Source organism: Tiliqua scincoides, chromosome 2, assembly GCF_035046505.1.
Source record: "Tiliqua scincoides isolate rTilSci1 chromosome 2, rTilSci1.hap2, whole genome shotgun sequence".
Lineage (NCBI taxonomy): Eukaryota > Metazoa > Chordata > Lepidosauria > Squamata > Scincidae > Tiliqua > Tiliqua scincoides.
The window spans coordinates 229,624,113-229,648,336 of NC_089822.1; the positions used below are offsets into that span (position 1 = coordinate 229,624,113).

Here is a 24,224-nt window from a genome sequence, read left to right on the forward strand (position 1 = left end):
GCTCAGTTCAGGCCTTAGAGGTGAGGATTCTACTGCTGCCACAAACTCACTCTACTAGTAAACCTCCCTTTCTTCACAAGAGGGGATGGTCTGGGAAAGAGGAGGACTGACTGGGCAAGCCTATCTAGCAACACTGGAGGCCTATGCTAGGATGAGCCCATTATGAGTCAGTCCTGAATTTGAAAAATCATTTGGGCTCAGTTCCTAAGTTCACATTTTCAAGACTGGAAGACTTTGTTGCTGAATCCACCTGCTATGCTGAAGTTCATTCCACCCTAACTTCAGATTCTTCTGGCCGTCTTGTCTTTTCATTGCCATATAACTTTTAAACATAGACTTCTTTTCCCTTTTAAAAAAAAGAAGGAAGTTCTGTTCTCAGAGGATAAGCATCCATATTAGTTAATCTAAGCAATTCCTTTTGTGAAGAAAAAGCTTTTTAAACTGTCTGCTGATGCAGGGTTTTCCCCCTTCTCTCAAACTACAGATAATTCAAAAGAGACAATTCTCAGTTAGAGAGCTTTTCCCCTAATTAAAAGTAACAATGTTTGCAAATGTGCTCAGCAAACATCCAAGTAAGGTGTCTTAAGGGATCTTCCTCTTTATCAAAAAGCATTCACTTCTGAGTTTGTCTTAGTTGCAGCAACTTAACACACAAAACTATACATCAGTGAAGATATGTAAACAAACCTGAAAACCTCCACATTTCATCTCAGAAGAAAATACAGTGCAGTTAAAAAGATATTTGTCTGCAATTTTCGGTATGGATACGTATTCCTCTGGAGAATTATCATTCTGCCTTCATCATGCTTTCCTTGAAGCCAATAATATTACCAATTATTAGGCCCACATTAAGTAACTAAGAGCCCGATCCTGTGGTCTGTGGGATGCCTCCGTGCTGTGGACCACAGTCGCAAACGTGCCGTAAGGCATGTTTGCGGGGCTTACCACCGGGCTCCTGCCAGAGCTAGTTCAGTGCCGGCCGGAGCTGGGCTGGCACGCGGCATGCTTCTGGGTTCCGTGGCTCGGTGGTCTCCCAGACTGCCGGGCTGCGGAACGGGAGGTGGGGGAGTGGCCGGTGGCATGGGGGAGGCGTTCCGGGGAGGGGGGAGGCATGGAAAGGGGGGAGGCATGGCTGGGGGTGTGGGGGAGGCACGTTAGGGGAAGGAGGTAAGGGAACCAACATCCCCTTACCTTGAGGCAGCCACCACTACAGGATGCAGCACACACCCTGCTAGTTTTGCCGCACTGGTGCTGGAGAGTTGGATAGGAAAGGCCCTACATGAGTTCAAGATAGGGAGGTGAAACATGAACTGTGGAAGACCTGATCTGTCTCCTAACCACTACCCTATACTAGGTTTGTATTATGCCAAGTGAGATGGTAAGCTGAAGTGGTAGAATTTTGAACTGTTTTGAATGGAGCAGTATTTTTGAAACTTTTCCCACATAAACATACATACTGTGTGGAGTAACTCAGAAAAATTAGGACAGATCTGTGCTAAACCTTTCCTGCAGTATGCTCATTTATTACATGTAGTGAGTTGTAGTGAGTATATAGCAAATAAGATTCCACACCTATCATGGAAAAGTTCAGAATTCTAACATCTCACCCCGTATAATGGTAGATTGAATCTGATGAGACAATTCTGAAAGATGAGGAACCAAATACCAGTTGGTTCCAGCCAAGCTAATAAAACTAGCTAATGGTGGAGTCTTGGGAAAGTTTCCATGGAACTGTTAGCAACAATTGATCAAATGAAATCTCCATTTGCAGAGGTGGTATACTGAATATCAGATACTGGAAAAACGACAGGGGAGAACTTTTGTCTACACACCAGTTTCTGACAGTCATCTGACTAGACAAAGTTGGAAAAAAATGCTCAGATTTGATTGTGCTTTGAGATCTGATCCAGCAGGACTTTTCTCAGACTCCTAATACTCATGCTGAGAACTGTCTTTTATTCCAGACTAGAAACCTGTGGTTCTGTTCTCACAATCATTCGTACTGATTAAAAGAATATCCGTCATGAAGATTCAAGCAAAGTATGGGGGGGGGGGAATCTATGTGCACTATTCTTTAAGGGGGTTGAAGTACATCCTGAAACAAAAAGTAAACATTAAACAAATTGGAAAAACAGTCTCCAGTTGGAAGAGACCTTATGATTCCAAAGAATGCTAGTCCAGTTTTTCTCCTCTTACAGTGCTGTTCCTTTAATATTCCATTTTCTAGGAATCACCTTGAATGTTAGTCATTCCATCACTCCTGTCCATGCTAACAGGATAAGCAATGTATGAGAATTTTATGGTCTACCGGTTGCTCCCAACATGCCAGGGCACCACAACCTAATCACAGTGGGTGGTTCATCTGCACCAACCTCCCATGTCCAATATAGACACTAGTTTAAACTAGGAACTCTTGGCTCATAAAGGATGGTCAGTCAAACATCCATGACTGCAGAGTGCAAGCTACCTTTATTATTTTTAAAAATACTTCAGTAAAAATATTTCTGTAATGTTGAACTAATATTGCATACAAAAATGGAGGAATAGGCTGTGATCTCTAGTTAAGCACTCACGACAGTGTTAGGTATTTCAGGATATCCCCAGCTCCTTCAATCCTATTATGGGAGTTTATTAACTCTGGTACTTCAGAAACCCCTGGGAGCCTACAAAGTCATTCTGAGCACAAGCAACTAACACAGGAAGTGCAAATTAAATATTAGCAGAGGTTAATACAATGTGGGGGTTCTGCATGACTCACAAGAGCCTCAAGCTGTTTTATTGCCCTTCCAGACACCAGCAAATCCTCTAATTGCTTTCCAACTCATTTAAAAATCTTACACTATTCCATACTTATAACACTACGCGGAATACAGATTTATTTTTTTATTTTATTTTTGCTACAGGTGTAGATGGTTCAACATTATTTCAAGTCCAGATCTGCACATCCTGCTGCAGAGAAGAAGTACATCAGAAAAGAAAAGAAAAAAAAGATACCACTATGAAGAAACCAAACAGTATAACTTCATTGGGTTACACTGCTTCCCAACATCATATATATGCTTTAAAGATTAGACACAGATCTTTTGGCCATTGTCTGTAGCCCTTTGCAGGTACTTGAATAGAGGTGCCTCTCATGCAATCCTGGCAACCCCAAGAAAAGAAGGTTCAAATGATCTCACAGCTGCATCGAACTCTATGCACAGGAAAGAGATTACTGGCTGATGCGTATTTTTTTTTACGATGATAAAACTGGTTTGCTAAAAAACCTACAAAGCAATACAAAAAAAAAAATATAGACATATAATCAATAAAGGCAACAATTAAAAAAAAACAGTTTAAAATGGAATACCTTGAAGGACTGACACAAAATTGACTTAACCAAAATTTAACAAGCAAGTCAGTACCAGAAGTTCTTTTGATACAAAACAAAGCAGAAACATTACTTGTGCACCAAATTTTCCCTGAAAAGTCCTCCTTTCCGAAGGTTGAATATTGTGTATTCTGTAGATGTGTGGTGTTTACTCAGATACCTTTTTGAATATATCCCAATTATTTGATGTCTGAATTTGATACCCAACAGTTCTTATTTGACAATGTTTCAAAGTTAATATTCAGTGGTACCTAATTTTGACAGTATTGACAGCTGACAATCCACTGCATAACACACTGGCTTTCAAAATCACAGGTGGGAAAATCCTCTTCCATTTCTCCAGCTGCCAAGGACATGCTGTTTGCCATACAGCCCTTGTATATTGCAGAGGTTTTACGCTAAGTTCACAACTTGCAATATTAAGCTCCATTTCCACCCATTGTGGGCAGAGGCTGAACTCAAAACACACCAAACATTCAACAACTTGTGAATTCCAGGGTAAGATCCACAGTGGTCCACAGGTCCAGGAGGTTTCAAGAGTCATCCTTAACGAAAATATCCCAATAATGCTCAGCATTTCCCTTGAAGATTTTATGTTTAAATAAATTGGTAACAGTGACAGTATTCGATGGTTACTGGAGATGCACGAGTATTTAATTTTGTGATATAAATGCAAAGGAGCCTCATCATGGAGGGTTGTCACCAATGCAGGGTAGGTGCTCACAGAATGCCTGGTACAGCCTGCACTGGCTGGCCTGCCCATTTTCTGGCAGTTATTAAACCATGTTTGCATACTCTGAGATGTTGGCATCCTCCAAGTACTCTTCCTACTTTCTACTATACAAGTTATCTGCATCTGTGTTACAATGTTTTCAAGCTTCCAGGGATGATCTGATCCTTCTGACTGGAAAGATATCATGAAGACAGAATGAAAGTCACTGGAGTCAAGACAAAGCTCAGACAACCAAGATAATAATCCTAAAGGAGAAGAGCAAGGAAGTGATGCATGTTATGGAGCAGGAAAGGAAGGGGGGGTGTTCTGCTTGAACTGAGTAAAAATTGTTCAGTGGTCCAAAATACCTAACCTGTCATTGGTTTTATTTTCATATTTCATATTTATTTTCATATTCCTCCTCATACATAGCTAAACGTGCCTTCCACAAATTTAAATTCATATTTATTCTTGCAACAAAGGCATTGAGAAAGAAGAATTAAATGTTTCCTTGCCATTTAGAAACTATGATGGTTTCTGGAGATGTTATCAACCTTCTATGTTTTGCTGAACTAGTTTTTTGTTTTTGGTGTCCAGGTGGCTTTTTTCCAATATAGCAAAAAGCATTCAATCACAACTCTAGACAGCTCAATGGCCATTAATCCATGTGTCTGAAATAAATCCTCCATCTCATTCCAGGTATGATGTCTTTCATTCAAGTCCCTTATTGACTATCATTTTATTACTGTGCCATTAATTTTACCTGGATCATTAATATAGAGAGATTTTGCACCTTACTGCCAGTGTTTGGAGATTAGATGTTTGAAGAATGGTCTAACTGACTCTAACACAAGAAAGAAAACCAGGGTTAAGCTGTCCTTTCTCTTTTTCTTGACCTCATGTTTGTACATTTCTGTTTTTCCTCTATGTCAGTGGTTTTCAAACTTCTTGAGAGTTTTACTTCTCAGGTAAGTCTTTGCAGGGGAGGAGGCAAGGGCAGCAAAGCAATCTCCAGGATCGCATTATTAGTGGGTGGAAGGAGGGTGCTTTTACTTACAGATGACTGCAGTACATTGCAGGAGGTACAGATTGTCCCAAGCAGCCCTCCACAGGGCTCCCTGATGCTTAGAACATTAAACACAAAGAGGAAGTGCTTTGCAATCACTTATTTTCAATGTTCAAAGCATCAGGGAGCCCTGCAAGGGCTGTGTGGGGCTTCTCACACCTCCTGCAGTATACTGCTGCCATCTGTAAGTAAAAGCACCCCCCTTCTACCACTGTTAGCGACATGATCCTGGGAACTGCTTCACTGCCCTCATCCCTCCCTTAAAGGGACTAGGGAGCTTTACACGAGCTGGTGGGTCACAACCCACCAGTTTGAGTACCAGTGCTCTCAGTTGTTTTTCTTTCTTTACTTTGTTGAGCATCTGGTATATATAGGTGTGCACCATTTAACGACTGGGATATATTCTCAGATTCCCTGTTATGTGATTAGGTCATTAAGTGAACTTTCAGCCTAATCTGGTGCCTTTGTTGTGTAAACAGACACTCCCTGCCAGACACTCTCTGGCTGAGCAGGCTACTGGAGGCTGATTGCCTCTTCTTTGCATTAAGAGCCTCTTAAACAGTGTGTAAACAGACACTCTGCTGCAGGCTATGGGAGACCTGACTGCCTTGTTAAGAGCCTCTTTGTTGAGCTTTGACCACCATTGTATATGCGGTCTGTCCTTAAGTAGAAGGTTGTTAAGCAGCAGACACCTGTACTTTTTATATTATTTCCCCTGCCACAACATATTACAGTTGTAGAATCATCTTTAGATTTTTTTAAGGCTATACTCTGGACACAACTGCATAAACTGAAGCCAATGGCTAGTCCACATTCGTTGCAGTCATCATTTGATAACATAACATTGGGTAATCTTGTCTGAGAATATATAGCTCAAAATTGGGAAGGGACAACATTTGGGAAAAATTGCAGGAGGATGAAGACATTGTGGGAAACATTTCATAAAAGAACTTGTATGCAGCAGCGTTGGTTATTTTTCCTTTATATTTTTGCCTCAGACTGAAATTTTCCTGGCAGCTGCTGGTAGCCCTATTCTTTTCTCCCAGAATACCCAAATAAAGCATCAATCTCAGGGGGAAGACACTGAACCAATAGCAATCACCATTTTCTGTGGATGCATCCATTTCCCCCTGAATTTGGGGAAATTACAATTACATTACAAAAGCCACATCTCCCCCCTGCTACTGCCTCCGAACTATTTCAAATTAGAAAAGCAAAGCTGGAGTGAGTCAGAAATGCTCTAGGTGTGACTTCATCCAATTTTTGGTAGGAAATTAGTTTACATAAGGTTGCCACAAAATTCTGTCTCAACCACTGTGCATGTAATATTTTGAGAGTTTTGCTGGGGAAGAATATCACCTGGATCATGATGAATTAAAAATCTGTGGTCAATTCCTTAGATCAGTGGTTCCCAAACTGGAGGGTCACGACCCACCAACCTGAGAAGCATGTAGCTCTGGTCCCTTAAGAGGTGAGGGGGGAAGGCAGCAACCCCAGGATTACGCTGCTGCAAGTGGCAGGGTTTTTTTTTTTCCAAACTTACCATCTGGAGTGCCATCTTCCAGGGAGTGCAGAGACCCTTGTAGATACCTCTGCAGGGCTCCCCAAGCCTCTGTAACAGTGAAAAAACTCAACTGAAAGCCACTTCCAGTTTTTGATCAAGAACAGGAAGTGGTTTTCAGTCAATTTTTGTTTACTATTACAGAGTCTTGGAGAGCCCTGCAGAGGAGTTTGCAGGGCTCCCTGCACCCCTGGAAGCTGGCACTGCAGCTGGTAAGTGGGAAACCCCCCTCCCCCTAGCAGCAGTCTGAACCTGGGGATCATGTTGCTGCTTTCCCCCTCCCCTGCACACACTTACAGTGCTCCCTTGTTGAAGTTTGGGAAGCACTGCCTTAAATCACAAGAGGCTTGGTCTACCATGTACATCAGTGTTCTCATGCTTTGCCAAATCCTAAGAGTTCACATAAACGCAGAATCCAATCTGGAGTTTGAATCTGTGTACAGATAAGTGGACTTTGCAGGACTATCCATCACGACTGCGAAGGAGAGCCAAAATGGTACAATTCATAGATCTTACTGGGACAAAGTCATGTATATTATTCACTGAAGCAAGCCATATACAGTACCTATTTCTGGAGACCTGTATGTGACTCATCAGAATTATCCTGCATCGTTCAGAATTAGAAGGCATGGAAAGCAACTAGAAGACAAACTGGAATACAACCGAAAATTCAAAAAGCACTAAATTCCTGGCTCATCACAGGATTACACTTATTTTAAGAGTAGACGACAAGACTTTAGAATTCAACTCCCTTCCCGCATGTCCAGGATTTGGCTCAAATACTGGGGTCCTGCAATTTCCAAATCCCAATTCAAACAATGTGGCATTCTAAAACTTGCTGTGCTTTGCATGATTAACCTAATTACAAGTCACGCTTACATGAGCAAGCATTGCATCTTCTTGTACTCTATACTTATATAGGCTAACTCACTTGCCATAGCAAGGCATCATACATGCATCCATGTTCCATAATATTTTGCTAAAATATTCATGTTATAAACCACTAACATCAAAGTTTCAGAAACCATTCCATTTTTTTACCCAGATTTAGCATGCAAGTATAATTGACATTGACAATTAGTGACATTGTTTGCACTTGACCCTTGTAAATGTCCTGAGCAGTGAAAATGGCCTCCCAGTTCATTTGCAAGTCATATCCTTTTCATACAATACTTGAAATCAACACAGTGCTCCATGCTTACTTGATTTCCCATGCTTTGTTTTAATGGTTTGCAGTGACCAAGTATCTGGCATTACAAAAACTGCACTGGACCTGCCACTGCTGCAAAGTTCTAATATCAATTTGAGTCCCTTACTTTCGAGGAAAAGAATGTAAGAAAAACCTCATTCTGGCTTCTCCCAACTCTGGGAGCATGCCCATCTTAGTCAAGCATTCCAAGTCTTAATCTAGATTTTGGCCCTTTTCTGGCTGGAGATAAGGTTTACAGCTAAAATACTACTCCTGTTGGGAGGATAAGTGATGCTAATGTTATTCCACATGGACCCCCTCCCTGTTCGATTATAAGAGGCAAATACATCTTGAAAAAGCAGTTCTTTATAGTCATGAAGTATATGTCATTAATATAAGCAGTTTACTGAAAGAATGAAAGAACAAAATATCTACAAATAAGCCCAGTTGGAATAATGGAGGTCCTGGCATGAAAGCCAATAGCAGCCTTTTTTGGAAAGAATTGTCACAAGATAAGAAACAAAATCACTTATGCCTTTCTGCCTTCTTAATTGAATCCATTCAGAGTGATGCTAACTGCTATTTTTCTTCCTACTATAATTAGGAATTTTTTTTTAAAGTTACTTTGTGATCCTCAAGATTATTCTGAAAAATGTGACCACAATTGTGCTCAGAAGGCAGCCATGAGACATAAAGGTAGACATTAGGACTAGCATGTGGCTCTGATAAAGGATCCTCTCCCAACCAGTCTAACAGGTCAATAGGAAAATAGCACAACTCTCTGCTCAGTGGTGTTGCTAGGTGGTGCAGGCCGCACTGGGTGACGCACACATGGGGGGTGATGCACACCCACCACTTGGTTGTTGCCCTGCCCACTGCATGGGGGTTGACCTGCCTGCATCCTGCACCAGGTGACACGAACCCTAGTGTCTCTGCTTACAGTTTTCACATTCTAAGGTCAGTTGTGGGTGCTGTACTTTAAAGATGAAACGGGTTCAGGAGAGTGACACAAAGATAGTCAGATATCTGATGAGGAAAGCTTAAAAGAACAGAGCACAGGCCATCCCTTGGTATTCACAGGGGTTCCATTTCCAGAACCCCTATGGATGTCAAAATCTGTAGAGAATTGAATCTGTGGATTTTGGGCCTCTGAAAACTTCTGAGCTCTAAGTCACCTTCAGAAGTTTTCCTAGGCCCACAAAGGCCGTGCATGTCCGCCCACGGTCACTGTAGGCCTCAGAATGCTCATTCAGAGAAAAAAAAATCTCAACTTCAATTTTCTTGTGGAAACCGGAAGTGTCATTTATATTCTGAGGGCCAGGGAAGCCTCTCAACTATTAGCTTTTAATTCCATTTTAAAATCTCAATTAAGAGAGAGACAAAACAAAACTGAAACTGAATATATGAAAATCAAACATGCCTAGAAAAAAGCAAATAAAAACAGCAAACAAGAGAAAAATATTTGCATGAAATGCACAGCCTAATGTGCACATTTATGCTGTGTGAAAACGACAGTCATTGAAAATAAATGAAAGTGACACATGGAGGTTTGACATATATGAGATCAGAACATGTTACACAACAGCTATGGCCAGCTTTCCTGAAGAATCAGTAGCATTGCCTCACAGTATTCATTTCATTAACCTATCTTTAGTTTAACAAGGCATGATTACATTCTTACAAAAATTAAAAAACGAAGAGTGAGCTTGCTAATCATGCTCTTAATTCATTCGACATTAATATATTGGTATACAATTTGTTCTTGCCAACAAAAAAAATCTCCACAAATACTTAGATAAAAACATTCCTTTTACCCCCTAATCAAATGTAGAAATTGCTAATTAAAGGCTTTTAGATTTCTAAAGGGTAATGGATATGTCATATGAAGAACAGGACTACAAAGATAAAAGTAGATGAGTCCTAGAGAGTGATGAATTCCTCTAAACAGAAAAGAGACAAGCAGAAAGAGCATGAGATAATGTCTTTGCCAGTATGCTGCCTCCTCTAGATGCAACTGGATAGGGCAAATAGTTTTATATGTCCACTGTGGATGGGGATTTCACTTAATAACTACAGGGATTGTTTACCCATCAAAACAGCAGAATGCATTGCAGCACAGCAGGGATGGGAACTCGTCAGTGACTCAGACTCAAGTTGCAAAAATGCACTTTTTTGGTGACTTGTTGACTCGTGAGTCGCATACATGAAAGACTCTGAAAAACACTTGAGTCAGGGGCCTCCTGACTTGGCAGACTTGTGTCTGCCTGTGTCTGGGTGTGCTTACTTACTGTTTTCATGGCGTGAAAAACCTAATGGGGCCAACATTCAGACTGGGCAAGCAGCAGGGAGTTCTAGCCATAAGGCAGGGAAGGGTTAATGTTTTCCTCTTGCAACGACTAGGAGGGGGGAGGCAGGAGTGGGTCTCTAAAAAGAAGGAAGGAACAGATGACCATTGGACACAGGAGGAGGAGCCCAAAGGGGTTCTTGCCATATAATTGGCTAGATAAGCCCAGGGAGGGGGAGGGAAGCATTTGTAGTGATCACACTTGCCAACCGCATGGCATGGCTGCTGTAAGCTCTGTTGCTACTTAAGGCAGAGGAAGCCTTATTGAATGACTGGCTGCAGTGGGACTACATCTGAGCAGAGCTGCAAAGGTTCGGGTCGTCCTGGTAAGCCTTGCAGCTGCTGCACATGACTCTCCTCCCTCTTGCCACTTCTGTCACTGCTCTCTTGCAGTCCCTCCCACCCTCTTTACAAATGGAGTGGGGCAGCAGGGGAGTCTTTAAAGTGAACTCTCTCTCTCTTTCTCACACACACACGCACACACACACACACACACACAGAGAGAGAGAGAGAGAGAGAGAGAGAGAGAGAGAGAGATTGGCAGCAGCCCCATTTTTCCCCACAGTGGGCTTTTTAAAAGGGGGGACTCAAGTCAAGTCTTTTAGAGTTGCGAAAGGGTGATTCAGCAACTCAGAAAGTGCTCCCATTATGATTCCATGACCCCATTTTGAGTTGCGTTGCAGGGGGTGGCGATTCTAGACTCGACTCCAACCCCGCTGGATTTTCCCATCCCTGCAGCAGTTTATTAAATATGTACCTGTGAATATCTATGACTTTGTCTTTTACCACATTAAACACCAATGTTATTAACATGATACAACAAGAACCAGTTCATCCTTTGTGGAAACCAATTCTTATTAGTGGATAATCCCCAGAGTTGACAAAGTTATTAAGATAAATACATATTGTGTAGCAAACAGGAATTAAGATGTTGCCTGCTGGCCCTACCCATGAGTTCTGTGAGTTAAGATAATATATTTGGACAGAAGCCTGCACACATTGACTTCAGTGTGAGTAGGTTCGGATGATACAACCTGCACCCCGCAAAAGATGGAGTGCACAACTCATGTGTACATTAACTTGAGCATGTAGGTTGTTGTCAATGTCTTCATTTTTCAAAACATGCACACCCTCTCATAACTCCATGATGGTTCCTTGGCTGACAGTCTAAAGCAGGGGTGCCCAAATCCTGGCCCGCTGCAGGTCCCTGGTTGCCCGCTGCGGGTCCCTGGTTGCCCGCTGCGGGTCCCCCATCTCCAGTGGGCACTCAGCCCTCACCCCAGCCCACACTGGCCTGCTGCGCGAGCTCCGTGCCTTGTTTTCTCTCGCTGCCGCTGAGCTCAGTGGCAGCAAAGGAAAGACAAGCCCAGCACGTGCGCAGAGCCTTTTATAGTGGGAAGGTAACGTGAGACTTGCAGGTCTCATGTTACTTCCCACTATAAAAGACTCTGCGCACTTGCCGGCTGGTCTCTCCCTGCCTTGCCCATGGGCTGGGCTCCGCTCCGCTGGGCTCGGCTCCCTTCCCCTCCCCTCCTGCAACCTGAGCCAGGGGAGTGCAGGAGAGAGAGAGAGAGAGAGAGAGATCCCGCAGGAGGGAGGGGAGCCCAGCCCAGCCTGCAGCACATGTCTCTGAGGGAGGGCTGGTTGGCTGACCAGCCAGCCAGGAAGGCAGGCAGGCAGGCAGGCAGCAGCACCAGCACATGCCGCCCTAGCTAGCGAGGAAGGGCGGTTAGGTGGGTAGGCAGGTAGGCATGCAGCTGGGCAAGCAGGCAGACAGCCCAAGCAAATGAGGGAGAGAAGGAGGGAGGGCAAGGGGGCAGGTGAGCAGGTGGGTGTATGTGTGTGAAAGTGCGGAACATCCTCCTCCATTTGTGCGTGTGTGAATGGGATCATAAACTGGCATGAAGATCCCCCTTATTAGGGTGAATGGGATCATAAACTGGCATGAAGATCCCCCCTTATTAGGGTGAATGGAATCATAAACTGGCATGAAGATTCCCCCTCCCCCCATAAGGGTGAATGGAATCATAAACTGGATTGAATTCATTCATTCATTTTCCATCTCTAATATATTCATTTATGTAAATTTATTCAAATTTGAAATGTAAATTAATTCTTTTTTTTCCGGCCCCCTACACAGTATCAGAGAGATGTTGTGGACCTCCTGCCCAAAACCTTGAGCACCCCTGGTCTAAAGAGTCAACCAGGACTTTGCTCTGGAGAGAGAGAGGCAGAGCTTCCTCTAATCAAGATCATGCTGACAAATGGGCATTGATCAAAAGGAGAAGCTGTAGCCCGGCAGTGCATCCGTGAGCCACCTTCCCCTACAGTTTTGTCAATTCCCACTCTGCACCTTGATATGGTCCCATTTGCATCTCATTTATTTGAATAATAAATTACGCCTAGCTGTGACCAGGCCCCCTGGACAGTCTTTTCAGCCTCCTTCTCTAGAAAGCTTCTTATACCAACAACCTAAGCATGGGTGCAGCCCACACCATGGCATACTTTTTGTCCCTTCAGGAACTAACAACTTACTCAAGCCCAGGAAACTCCTGACTACCCACGAGATGTTCCAGATACCATTTTTCAGTCAGGAATGTCTATATATTCTTTGTACAAAGTCCTATAACTATCCCTGCTCTGGGAGCGGAATTTGTTTTCTTCCTGACTGAAGGCAACTGTGCTGTCCATTACATTTCAAATTTGGAGGTCTCTTCTTCTAGCAGAGATTTCTACTCTGTTTTAGTTGAGGTTTTTCTCACTTGAAGAGCCTCTTGCTCAGTAGCTGCCCTCACCCAAAAGACAGAAAACAGTGACTGAATGAGGCTGGGCTGATCTGGATTTCCTCTTCAGTCAGCCAGTAGAAGAAGATATTTAGTAGGAAGCTTTGAAATACGCACACGTGAAAGTGGAGTTTGAGTGTGTCTTTCCAAAGGCTTGATTGTGCCCTAATTGGAGAAGTTCCTGAAGGACAAACTGCATGGCTGAATGAGCACTTGACCCAGGTTGTCTGGTCATTGATGGGAGAGGATTCTTGGCATACATATCTGAAAAGAGTGCCCAGGTAGCCTGACCTGTGGGCAGTTGGAATTTTGTTTATTATGCAGCAGGACTTGTGCTTGCAGCAAAATTCTATCACAATGGGGTGGCACCCAATTTGCAAGACCTTGGAGGAAAGGAGACACACAGATTCCCACAGCTCTACAGCCTTCCCTCCCCTTCATGGTCCTTAATTAGCATGACCTCACCTAAGAGTTCAGCCTGACTTCACCCCTTGTAGAATGAAGTCCTTCCTAGTTCTCTGGAATGCCAGCCAGAAACCAAAATGGAGTTAGGTTAGACTATGCACATGTTGGGACAAAGAGGACATTTTCAGCACTGTGCACAGATGAAATGTCTGTTCAGTGTGGATATGAGCTGGCAAATCTGAAGTGTAAAGGCTAAGAATAGCACAAACCCAAGTTCTGACCTCGCTTCTGCCATGAACTTGTACTGTAGCCTTAGACAAGACCTCAGCCTCTCATTGGCTATATGGGAATGGCAGCAATGATCTAGCTTACAAGGTAATTGCAAGAATTACCAAGCTGATCTATGTGAAGTGCTTTGAAAATTCAAAACGTGCCCAAGCTGATCTATGTGAAGTGCTTTGAAAATTCAAAAGGTGCCCAGTAAATGCCAAGGATTATTGGTCTTAAGGGAATTTATTGTTCTAAGCCTCTCTGCAAGGAAACCTCTCACATTTTTTTTTTAATGCCAGCCTAACAGAGAAATCAAGTTTGGTTAAGATAGAGATCTGTCTAGGAAATGTGTCTCATGTGGTTTGCACCCATATGACAGAGAAGTACCCCACATGACACTAAACCAAACACATGATGCTAAATATAAAAACCATCAATTGACCTGACAAGATGGCCTCTGAAACTGTAATAACTGGGAACTGAAACTGTTTTCTTTCCAACAAAGCTTTTTTATTCAGAGACAAAACTGCTTAACTCCACTAACAAGTGGAGTTTCTCTCATCTGCCTGATTGAATTTTGCAGTGTTTAAACCCAAAGGGTTAGCCAGTAGCTAGCTGCGGACCTCCGCAGCCCTGCGCCCAGGGCAAAGCACCGCAATGGTGTCCCCCTGCAAAGAAATCCGCCCCCCTACTCACAAGAGGCTCACAGAGCCTTACACGACCTCCACCCACGTCGAGAAACCTATCTGAAGTTCCTCAACACCAGGAGTGTCCAAACTTTTTGGCAGGAGGGCCATATCATGTCTCTGACACTGTGTCAGGGGCCAGGAAAAAAAGAATTAATTTACATTTCAAATTTGAATAAATTTACATAAATGAATATATTAGAGATGGAACTTTTATGAATCAATGTCTTGCAATGGCTCAAGGCCTATAAAAGACCTTTCACAAAGCAAGGCCAGCCTTTCCTTTGCTGCCACTGCTACATCGCAGATGTGAAACAGCAAGCAGTGGAGGGAGCCCTTGTCCTACATCTCACGCAAGAGGTTGAACAGTTGACCATCATGCTGAGAGCAATGGCATCAAGCCAGCGCGGGCTCCAGCAAGTCTCTGTAGGGCCAGAAGCTCATTGGAGACTGGGAGCTCCCCAAGGGCCGGATTGGGAGTCCTCGAGGGCCACAAGTGGCCCCAGGGCTGGGGTTTGGGCACCCTGCTCAACAGTATAAACTGTACTTCTGGGAAACCGGAAGCACAGTTTCTGCCCCTGTCAGGAGCCTCAAAGAGGCTTCCACGGAGTCCTAGCGGCTGGCGCCTGGGGCTTTTGCCCCATAGAAGTCTATGGCAGATACGCAACTGCCAGTAGCTTTGTCTAAATCTTGTTTCCAACACAGTGTAAAATTCTGGAAGGTTCACTTACAGATAACTTCCTTTCATTCAAAGTATGCACAATGTATCTCACAGAACATACCATCTCATTCCTCCTTCCCTCTCTAGCAAGCCTTCTTCTGTCACCCACCCATTTTATCCTAGTATGTATGACAATTCTTCTGTCTTTCAACCTCCCTTTAAACCTCTATTTCTGGAATTAAAAAGTATTGTCTAATTCAAGAATCAGCATGAGACTTTAACACTTGATTCAGTCTCATTTTCACTTGCCAATATACCCTGGCATTGAGTTGCAGTGTTGGGAAAACCCAGCAGGGCTTGACTCAAGTCCCTCCCCCCCCCCCATGATTTGACTTGAAAAATTCCTAACGGGGGCACCTTTTAGCGACTCTAATGGACTCAAGTCCAGTTGCCCCCCCCTTTAAAAGGCCACTGTGGAAAAATCAGGGCTGCTGCCGGGGTGGGGGGGGGAGAGAGTCAGAGTTGCCTTTACCCACTTCCCTGTTGTCCCTGCCCATCTGCAAAGAGAGCAGGAGGGGTGGGAGGGACTGTGAAAAGCCAGAACAAAAGTGGCAAGAGGGAGGAAGGTCACAAGCAGTAGCTGCGAGGCTTACCAGGACAACCTAATCCTTGCAGCTCTATGGAGAAGCAGTCCCTCTTCAGTCGGTCATTCAGTGAGGGTCCCCCGCATTCCTATGAAGCCTCACCTCTCTCCCTGGGCTGAGTCACCCCTTTTAAAAGACAGCCATGGGGAAAACAGGGCTGCTGCCAGGCAGAGTGTGTGTGTGTGTGTGTGTGTGTGTGTGTGTGTGAATGAATGAATGAATTCTCTTTAGCTACTCCCCTGCTACCCCTTCCTATCTGTAAACAGGGCAGGAGGGACTGAGTGAGAGCTGGGACAGAAGCTGAGAGAGGGAGGGAGGAGAGTCACAAGCAGCAGCCGGGAAGCTTACCAGGATGACCCAATCCTTGCAGTTCTACCCAGAAGTAGACCTTCTGCAGCCATTCATTCAATGAAGCTTCCCCCTCCCCTGCTCCTCCTCCTGCCCTTCCTCAGCCAATGGAAATATGAGAATGCTCATCCTTTGTTCAATGATCACTCATTCCTCCCTTCCTATCAGAGATGGGAAAGAGAGCTCAGCTCCACCTCCCCGCTCCTGCTTACATTAACCCTTTCCTGCCTCCCAGCTGGAACTTCCTGCTGCTCATCAGGATGCTTGTCCTATGCAGTTTTCCACGTGGCAAAAACATTAAGCAGGGGACACGGGCAGACTCGAGTCAGCACATGTGAGGATGACTGCCTAGTCGGGGGGGGGGCCTGACCTGAGTCTTTTTCAGAGTCTTCCATGTGTGCGACTCACCAGTTGCCAAGTACCCCAAAATCACACGTTTTTGTGACTCGTGTTCCCAACACTGTTGACTTGTATGTCCTTGCAGTCAGTTGTTTCTTAGGGTTCCTCTAGCAAGGGCAGAAACATTGGCTATCTGTATCATTCATTAAGTATGCACAATTCCTGTATACTCAAAGACTAATAAATTATCCAGGCTACGTATATTAAGGTCGAAAGCAGTGGTTCCCAAAAGTTTTAGCAGTGGGACCAATTTTTAAAAACACACTATTGGAAACCTAGCCTTACAAGACTAAAACAAAAGTTTAAATTTACCAGTTGCTGAAGCCTCTGTTTTTATCCATTTTACAGGTGAGGGACACCTTCTGGAGCATTTGCTGAACTCCACATTCATTGAATTAGGACCATTCTGGTGGCCTTGCCTTCAATAAGAGCCAAAGCACAGTTGCCTACTGTTTTGCCAAATTCCCAGTCCAAGCTTCACCCAGAGAACCTATGCCCACTTTAAGGTAATTAGCTCCCCTTTGTTCCCCAACAGTGGCCCTAGTTTTGCACTGCAGGACCCCATCGCCAGGGTAGCTCACCTGTTCAACCTGCAGAGGTCCTCCTTCCTTCTCTCTCCTGACAGCAGCTTCTCCAGCCACTACAGCAACACCTTGGCCCTCAGCAGGTTTTGGGCGTGGCAGCCACTCACCAACCTCCAGTGCCTCCAGAGTCCATTCACCCATCTGTCCTTTAGTCAATTAGTCCTTCAGCAATTAGTTCCTCTGTCCATTAATCCAGTTTCCTTCCTTCAAGCTTTCCTCCTTCTACTACCCACGCCCCTTTTCCTTTCTGCAGATGCTGCTTTTAACCCGAGAGCCTTTCTGCCTTCAAGTGGCTGCAGCTGTGCCGCACACTCACCACAATCTAAGGCCCTGGTGTTAACCCCATGATTGCCTGCCAGAGCAAGGGGCCACTGTTGACACCACACCCTATCTCCTCAAGGGATCTTGCATATTTCCATTATACCTACTTGTGAGTAAATTATTCTGTATGTTCTGCGTATTTTTAGATTGTTAGTCCTTTTAGGACAGGGAGCAATTTAATTTTTTTTATTTTTTCTGTAAACTGCTTTGTGAACTTCTTTGCTGAAAACAGTGTAGAAATACTGATGTAAAATAATGATGCACACATGTGATTCATTTTCACTTTCCATAAAACTCACTACATTTTTCTTGTCAGCTTGGAAGACCTTCCAAAAAAATTTTTGGAACCTGCGTTCATTGAATCAGGACCATTTTGACGTAAACATGCATGAGTGGCTCAGTTTCACTTTCAGTTTCACTTGGTTCAGTACATTTTTCTTGCCAGCTCTCAGCTTCGCAGTTTCACAACACACCAGCAATCAGCTTGTGACCCACTTGGGGGGGGGCATGACCAACAGTTTAGGAAACAGTGGTCTAAAGTGTGTTTTTCTCTACCCCTAGCCCCATCCAAACATGGTCAGACTTCCATCTAGCAGTAAGGATTTAATAAGCATGATGGAGCATAAGAATTGTGGCTGTGTCTGAGCATTGCACATTAAGCTCAACAAAGAGATGCAAAGTTAATGTGGGAAATACAAGCAGCCCTCTCAAACAGCTTTTCACAACATTTTTCTTTCTTTCTAAGAAACTGCATAGAGTAAAAGTGTAGAACATAGTCAAAATTTGGCATAGACACTTTGGGCCAGATAAAAGTTCCCTCATGGGCTAAGGGGGGCTGGGGGATAAGAATAGGCCCTCAGTTTGGCTGTACTTGTCATAAGAGGCAACTAAACAGCCACCGGGTTGATGGGACTCGTTAGCCTGGGAAGGCAGCTCATCTGAGAGAAGGAAAACTCTGATCCCAAACCTCCACTGCCTTGTGGCTACATCCAGTTATGGAAAAGGCTTCAGGAGTCAACCTCGAGGCAAAATCCGGAGCTGGAGTCCCTGAGGCAGTTCATGGCTGAACACAGTCACGTTCTGGCAACTCCTGCGACGTCGCTGGAACCAACCGTATTGGCTTCTGCCTTTCCATTGGATCATTTCAGCAACGTGGAGAGGGGGGATTTGCTGCGTGGGTAACAGTCTAGCCTCCATATCTACTTGACCCAGGCTTCATGCACTGGAGAGGACACTCTGTTCCAGAACCACCATTCAGAGCATGATACCATAGTCTTCCGAGACTGAAGGATGCCAACATGATGCCAACATGGGCTAAGACTGAATGTCAGGCAGCCCCTATTTAAATCACATCATAAATTTTTTCATGAGATGTGTCCTATCAATAGTGAAGGGCGCAACCCTAACCAACTTTCCAGCACTGAAATAGCTGTGCACTGCAGCAACTGTTACCCTGCACATGCCCGATCTTGTTTGATCTTGGAAGCTAAGCAGGGTCAGGCCTGGTTACTACTTGGATGGGAGACCACCTGGGAATACCGGGTGCTGTAGGCTTATACCATAGTCTTTCGAGACTGAAGGTTGCCAACCAAATGGCATGCACTGCATCCTGCAGTGTGGAGGCAGTCAAGGAGGTTTCATCAAGGTAAGGGCATGTTTGTTACCTTACCCTGGGGCTGCATTGCGGCTACATCGTTGCTGGAAAGTTGGTTAGGATTGTGCCCGAAGTTGTGCAAAACCAAAATAGATTTTTCCAAAGTACATCACTACAGGGATATATGTAAGTCAATCTCAAGTTACTTCATTTGTATATGCTGTTTGTTCAAGAAAATAAGCTCCATCAAAAGAAGCGATTCCCTTTGAAAATGCAGGGTTAAACCAAAAGTCTACTCAAATTTCAAAACAAGTTTCTTCTTCATTTAATATATAAGTTTTCTGTTTCCAAATTTCCAAAATGACCAGACTCAAAATAGCAAGAGCCTTCCAAAAATGGCCTAATTTCATGTCATAGTGCTAACAAATTAGGGCCCAATCCTATCCTATTTTTCCAGTGCCGGTGCAGCCATGCCAATTGAACACACATTGCATCCTGTAGCAGTGCAATGCTGCTCTGGGAGGCACCCAAGGCTTAGGCCTTGTTGCCTGAGGGAGTGCAGAAAGCAGAAGCACTGAAGGGACTTTGGGAGAAGGAACTGAAGTAGCAAGAAGTCAGAGCAAATGAATCAGACAGCAGACTGGTTTCAAATGTAGATGCCGGGGAAGAAGCCAGAAGTGGAACGGAGTGAGAGCAAGAGAGATTCCGCTCTCTGGCCAGCCTCCTCAAGCCTTTATTGACTCTCAAAACACATGAAGCAATACTGATAAGCTACTACGTAGTTACAACTAGCTGGGGCTCTAGCTAACCACAAAACACATTCCTAGATAATGACCACTTAACATCCTGTTATTCACATAACTGGGCTCAGACTCAGCATATTTCAAGGCTGGCAGAGTGTGCTCCGCGCACAGATGCAGGCGTGCCCGCTGTCGTCATTACCAAATACTAAAGCTAAGCCCAGCGCCTGTGCACTAATTACAACAGCATCCTTTGGTGGGGAGGCTGTCACAGAGACCTCCTCAAGGTATGGAACATTTGTTCCCTTACCTGGGGTGTCAGGTCAGCAGGGGAGGATAGCCCTTGCTTTCCCGATAGCAGAGTGGCTCGGGAGCATAGGAAGACAGCACAAGAAGCAGGCGATCCCAAACAAAGCCAAAGAAGCAGACACAGGCTTGTTTGTTGCAGAAGCATGTATTGGTAAAAGGAGTAGACAGAATAGTCAGTCAGTCAAACGGTTCAGAAGTCAGGGACACAGCAGGTCACAATGACGAGAAGGCAGTCCAAATCAGTACACAAACCAGCAGCATGGCACCCAGAAACTCCACCACAACAACCCATGCCTTGATGTCTGTGCTTACCCCACATATACCGGGGCCAGTCAATCAGAGTAGGGCGACCTCATAGTCACAAGACAGTCTTGTGACCCACTCTGATTGGCTGTCCAGTGGTGCACTGCACCACTCCACCATAGCCTATGTGACTCTGCACACATCTTCCCAGAGTCATGCGACTCCCACCTGCAACAGGTGCAGCTGATTGCATCAGCAGTGCTGCCTTGCTGATTGCTTCACACCAGGCCCAGATATCAGGACCTCCTACCACATCCTGGCTATCAACAATCTCAAGCCCGGAATGCCAAAAACCTGACATGGGGCTCCAATCGCGGTTGTACCAGTGCTGGAAAGTTGGAAAGAACTGGGCCCTTAGAGCCCAGTCCTGAGCTCGATGGTGCGCACTGTCGCAAACGTGTCATAAGGCACGTTTGTGAGCTCCAACACTGGGCAAAAGCCCACGCTAGCCCAGCACTGGCTGGCGCTGCATTAGCACCAGGCGGGCGCCCGGCCTCCATCGCTCACACAAACTGCCAAGGATCCTTTCATGCTACAGGTCTCTAGAAAGACCACAGTTTCAATCATCTTGCTGTCAACAAACACTGTCACTTTTCTTTTACTTGAAAATGATTGCTGAATTCCAAAATTCATAAACAATGTAAACCTCCCCATTTTTTTAATCATCAAAACTTCAGAACAAAACTCTACATCTGTGCAATGTAAAATGAAACTTATGCTAAAAATCAATGATATTTATTACAAGGTTTGAAAATCTATCCCCAAGAATTACACAAGTAGATGGATAATCAATCTGTTCTATATGTTGGATATATTTCCTCGAGAAGTTCCTGGCCTTGTAGGTTTCAGGCAGTGACACATGAGCTGAACACTACTTATAGTTCTACTAAGCAAATAAATGTGCAACTCTTTATCATCAATATGGATGTCTGTTGTGCACAACATTCAGGGGGGAAAAAGATGTTCATTAATCAGCTTCTATTTCGAGAATCAGCACAGGCATAAAGACTGCATTTGTTTTTGTTGTCTAAAGTTCTTCATGGCTGAAAGGAAAAAAGAAACACAACAACCTTATATGCATTTTAGGATCTTGCACCAATAGTCTCTTGGTTTTAGCTTTATATTCTAGAAAGTTCTTCATACGATGACCTAATTTTACCTTCACAGATCTTTTATTTCTATCTCTCAAGGCTAAACACCATATGCTTTTTGCTACATGCAAAGTGCTGTGTCTTCCAATGACATTAATTTTAATCCAGTACTACATAAAAGAGAAGCTCTTTGGTTAAGGCTTGCTATTCATAACTTCAGTGCAATGAAGGAAAGCCTTGTACCAACAGCGAGCTTATAACATCCAACAACAAGCTTTTTGACAAGGCTGTTAGAACAAATGTTGCACCTCCATGACTCATCCCCATTAGTTTTCTTGTGTTCTGCCTCTTGAGATCCTATGATAGGAGAAATCACTTACAAGATTACAAGGAGAACCACTAATGGACATTTTGACAGTTTTTGTGTGGTATTTACTGGCTGGTCCCTGCCACATTCAGCAATAGGTTTTGATGGACCTACAACTGTACCTGCTGTAATAGAAAAAAGCAGAACCTCTGTGTTTAAGCTTTCAACTCACAGCCCAATCCTGAGCTGCCCAGCACCCAGAGGGGCAGTGGTGCCAAAATGGCAACTGCTGAATCCTGAGCACACTGGGCAGATGTTGATGGTTCCTCAGGTGAGTGTTCTGCCAGATTCCAAGGTTAAACACTACCTAGTGAATTATGTCCACTCCACTTTATGCTAATTAGCTCCCCTTTCGTTCCCCAACAATGGCCCCAGTTCTCTACAGCAGCACTGCTAGACTCCACTACCAGGGTAGCTTGCCTGTTTAAACTGCAGGGACCCACTTCCTAAGGCAGCAGTCCTTCCAGGTATAGCAGCACACCTCAGCTCTCTAGCTCTCCGCAGCTAGAGATCGCCCCACTCTCCCTTTCCTTGACCTGGGGCACCCTGCAGGCACTCGCGCAGGGCTCCCCGCACACAGGGACGGCTGCTGCAGGGACTAGAGGGTGCACCCCAGTCCCTGCAGCCCTGTCAGAAGGGAAAGCGGAGCGATCATGCCCCGCTTCCGGTTTTGCGGAGCGGTGCGCGATCACTTCGCTTTCCCTTTTCCTGACCTGGGGAGCCCTGCTGAAGGTTGCGCAGGGCTCCCTGCACCCCCAGGAGGCTGCAGGAGGCTTGGGCAAGTGCACCCAAGTCTCCTTCCTCCTGGCTGCCCCTGCCCCTTAAGGGGGCAGAGGCCAGGACCCACAGGCTGGGGCGCTGCGAAGCCCCAGTTTGAATACCACTGCACTAAAATATCAGAGAAGCATATCAGTTAAATTACCAGAAGCTATATTATGTTAAATCAATAGTACACTAATATTAGCTCAGCAGCAGAAATAGCTGGCTAACATTGGTTATGGAATCTCTGGAAATCTTCAAGCAGCATCTCTCAAGTTTGTTTTATTGTGACCTGCTTTGGGGCAGATTCCTGGCTGGTTTAAAAGGACCTACCATGTCCCTTTCAGTTCTGCAAAACTATGATAGTCAGAGTGGACATAATTCCTCCCCCCCCCCCCCAAAAAAAAAAATGTCTTACACCATTTACAACAAAACACCTCAAGGCAGGAAAACCTTTCATCACAAGAAGGCAACTAGAAGCCAGTAGTCTTGCTGTCTCATAAGACTAGATCACCCAACAATATACAACGCCTTCAGAACTGACCAAATGCAATGGGTAGCCCAATCCTAAGCTTCCCAGCACATGAAGGAACTGTGGCACCAAAATGGCAGCCACTGTATCCCGTGGGTGCTGGGAAGCTGCTGGAGATCTCCTTGGGGGAAGATGACTTTTGTCTCCTTCCTGAGGAAAGCCCCATGCCCCTCAATGGGGCTTCTCATGTCTGCACTGGCTATTTTGCCGGTGCAGACTTAAGAAGCCCTGTGTCAAGCTTTGCAGCCTGACATGCAAATTCTCACCCCCCTCCCAGGCCAGTTCCTCTCCCTGTCCAGGAACACCTTGTCCCACTCCGAAAGCCTGCACTGCCACCTGGAACTCTTACCTTGCTCTGGGTGGTGTCCATCTGGCGCTAGCCTGGCACCAGTGCTCCCTACTCAGAGGGTGCCATAAACATGCTTGACGGCACATTTACAACACCCGGCAACAGCGCTGGAGCTCAGTGCCGGTGCTAGGACCCTATATTATTGGGCCTAAATGGACTTGATGGCCCTTGACACTGAATTATTGAGATCTCAGACTACTAGAATAATTCATAATTTCCCAAGGATTTTACTAGTAGAGCAAAAGGTGAGGTTTGCTTAGAATTCACCTGACAGCCCAATTTATGAAAGTTACAAAATCAGTTTATTGATTGTAACTGTCAATCAGTTTATTGACAAAATCAATAAAGTTATTCATGCTTCAGGCCCATTTCAGTGATTGGAGTAGTTACCATGTGTAGTTTGGCCCTAGGCTTGCTAGAGGCCCTGTGGTTTTGCTTTGCTTTTTTTATAATCATTTGTGCACATGGTGTACATGTCACAAAATATGGCAAGAATATGATGGAGGTGGGGTGGGCAGAGATACTTTAGTACTTTCCTCTCACCTTGTTCCCATTCTGTGTGTGTTCACGTGCTAGTGCATGTACACACACATCAGTGTGCTATCTTTACTGGTAAGCACACCTTCAACTGAAAGACAAAAGAAGTCGTCGTCCACCCCCCAACAGTGTGCAGGGCATGGGGCACAATTTGGATGCGAACTACAACTACTAAAGCCTCCTCCCCGTTCCAGCACGGCCACCTTTCATCCCTCCCCCATATGGTATTTATAAAAGAATGTAAAAACTCACTGGGCAGTAGTATATATTTAGTGCAATATTTTGTTTGATCCCCAGCCA

General features: G+C 44.7%; 1 protein-coding gene and 1 pseudogene across 1 annotated transcript in view; one reads left to right on the forward strand and one right to left on the reverse strand.

Moving 5' to 3' along the window:
- The window catches only part of GRM7 (glutamate metabotropic receptor 7), a 466,404-nt gene that overhangs the window by 389,161 nt on the left and 53,019 nt on the right, over positions 1–24,224 (reverse strand). The gene's annotated exons all lie outside the window — the stretch shown is intronic.
- LOC136643026 (5S ribosomal RNA) lies at positions 18,778–18,897 on the forward strand (annotated as a pseudogene).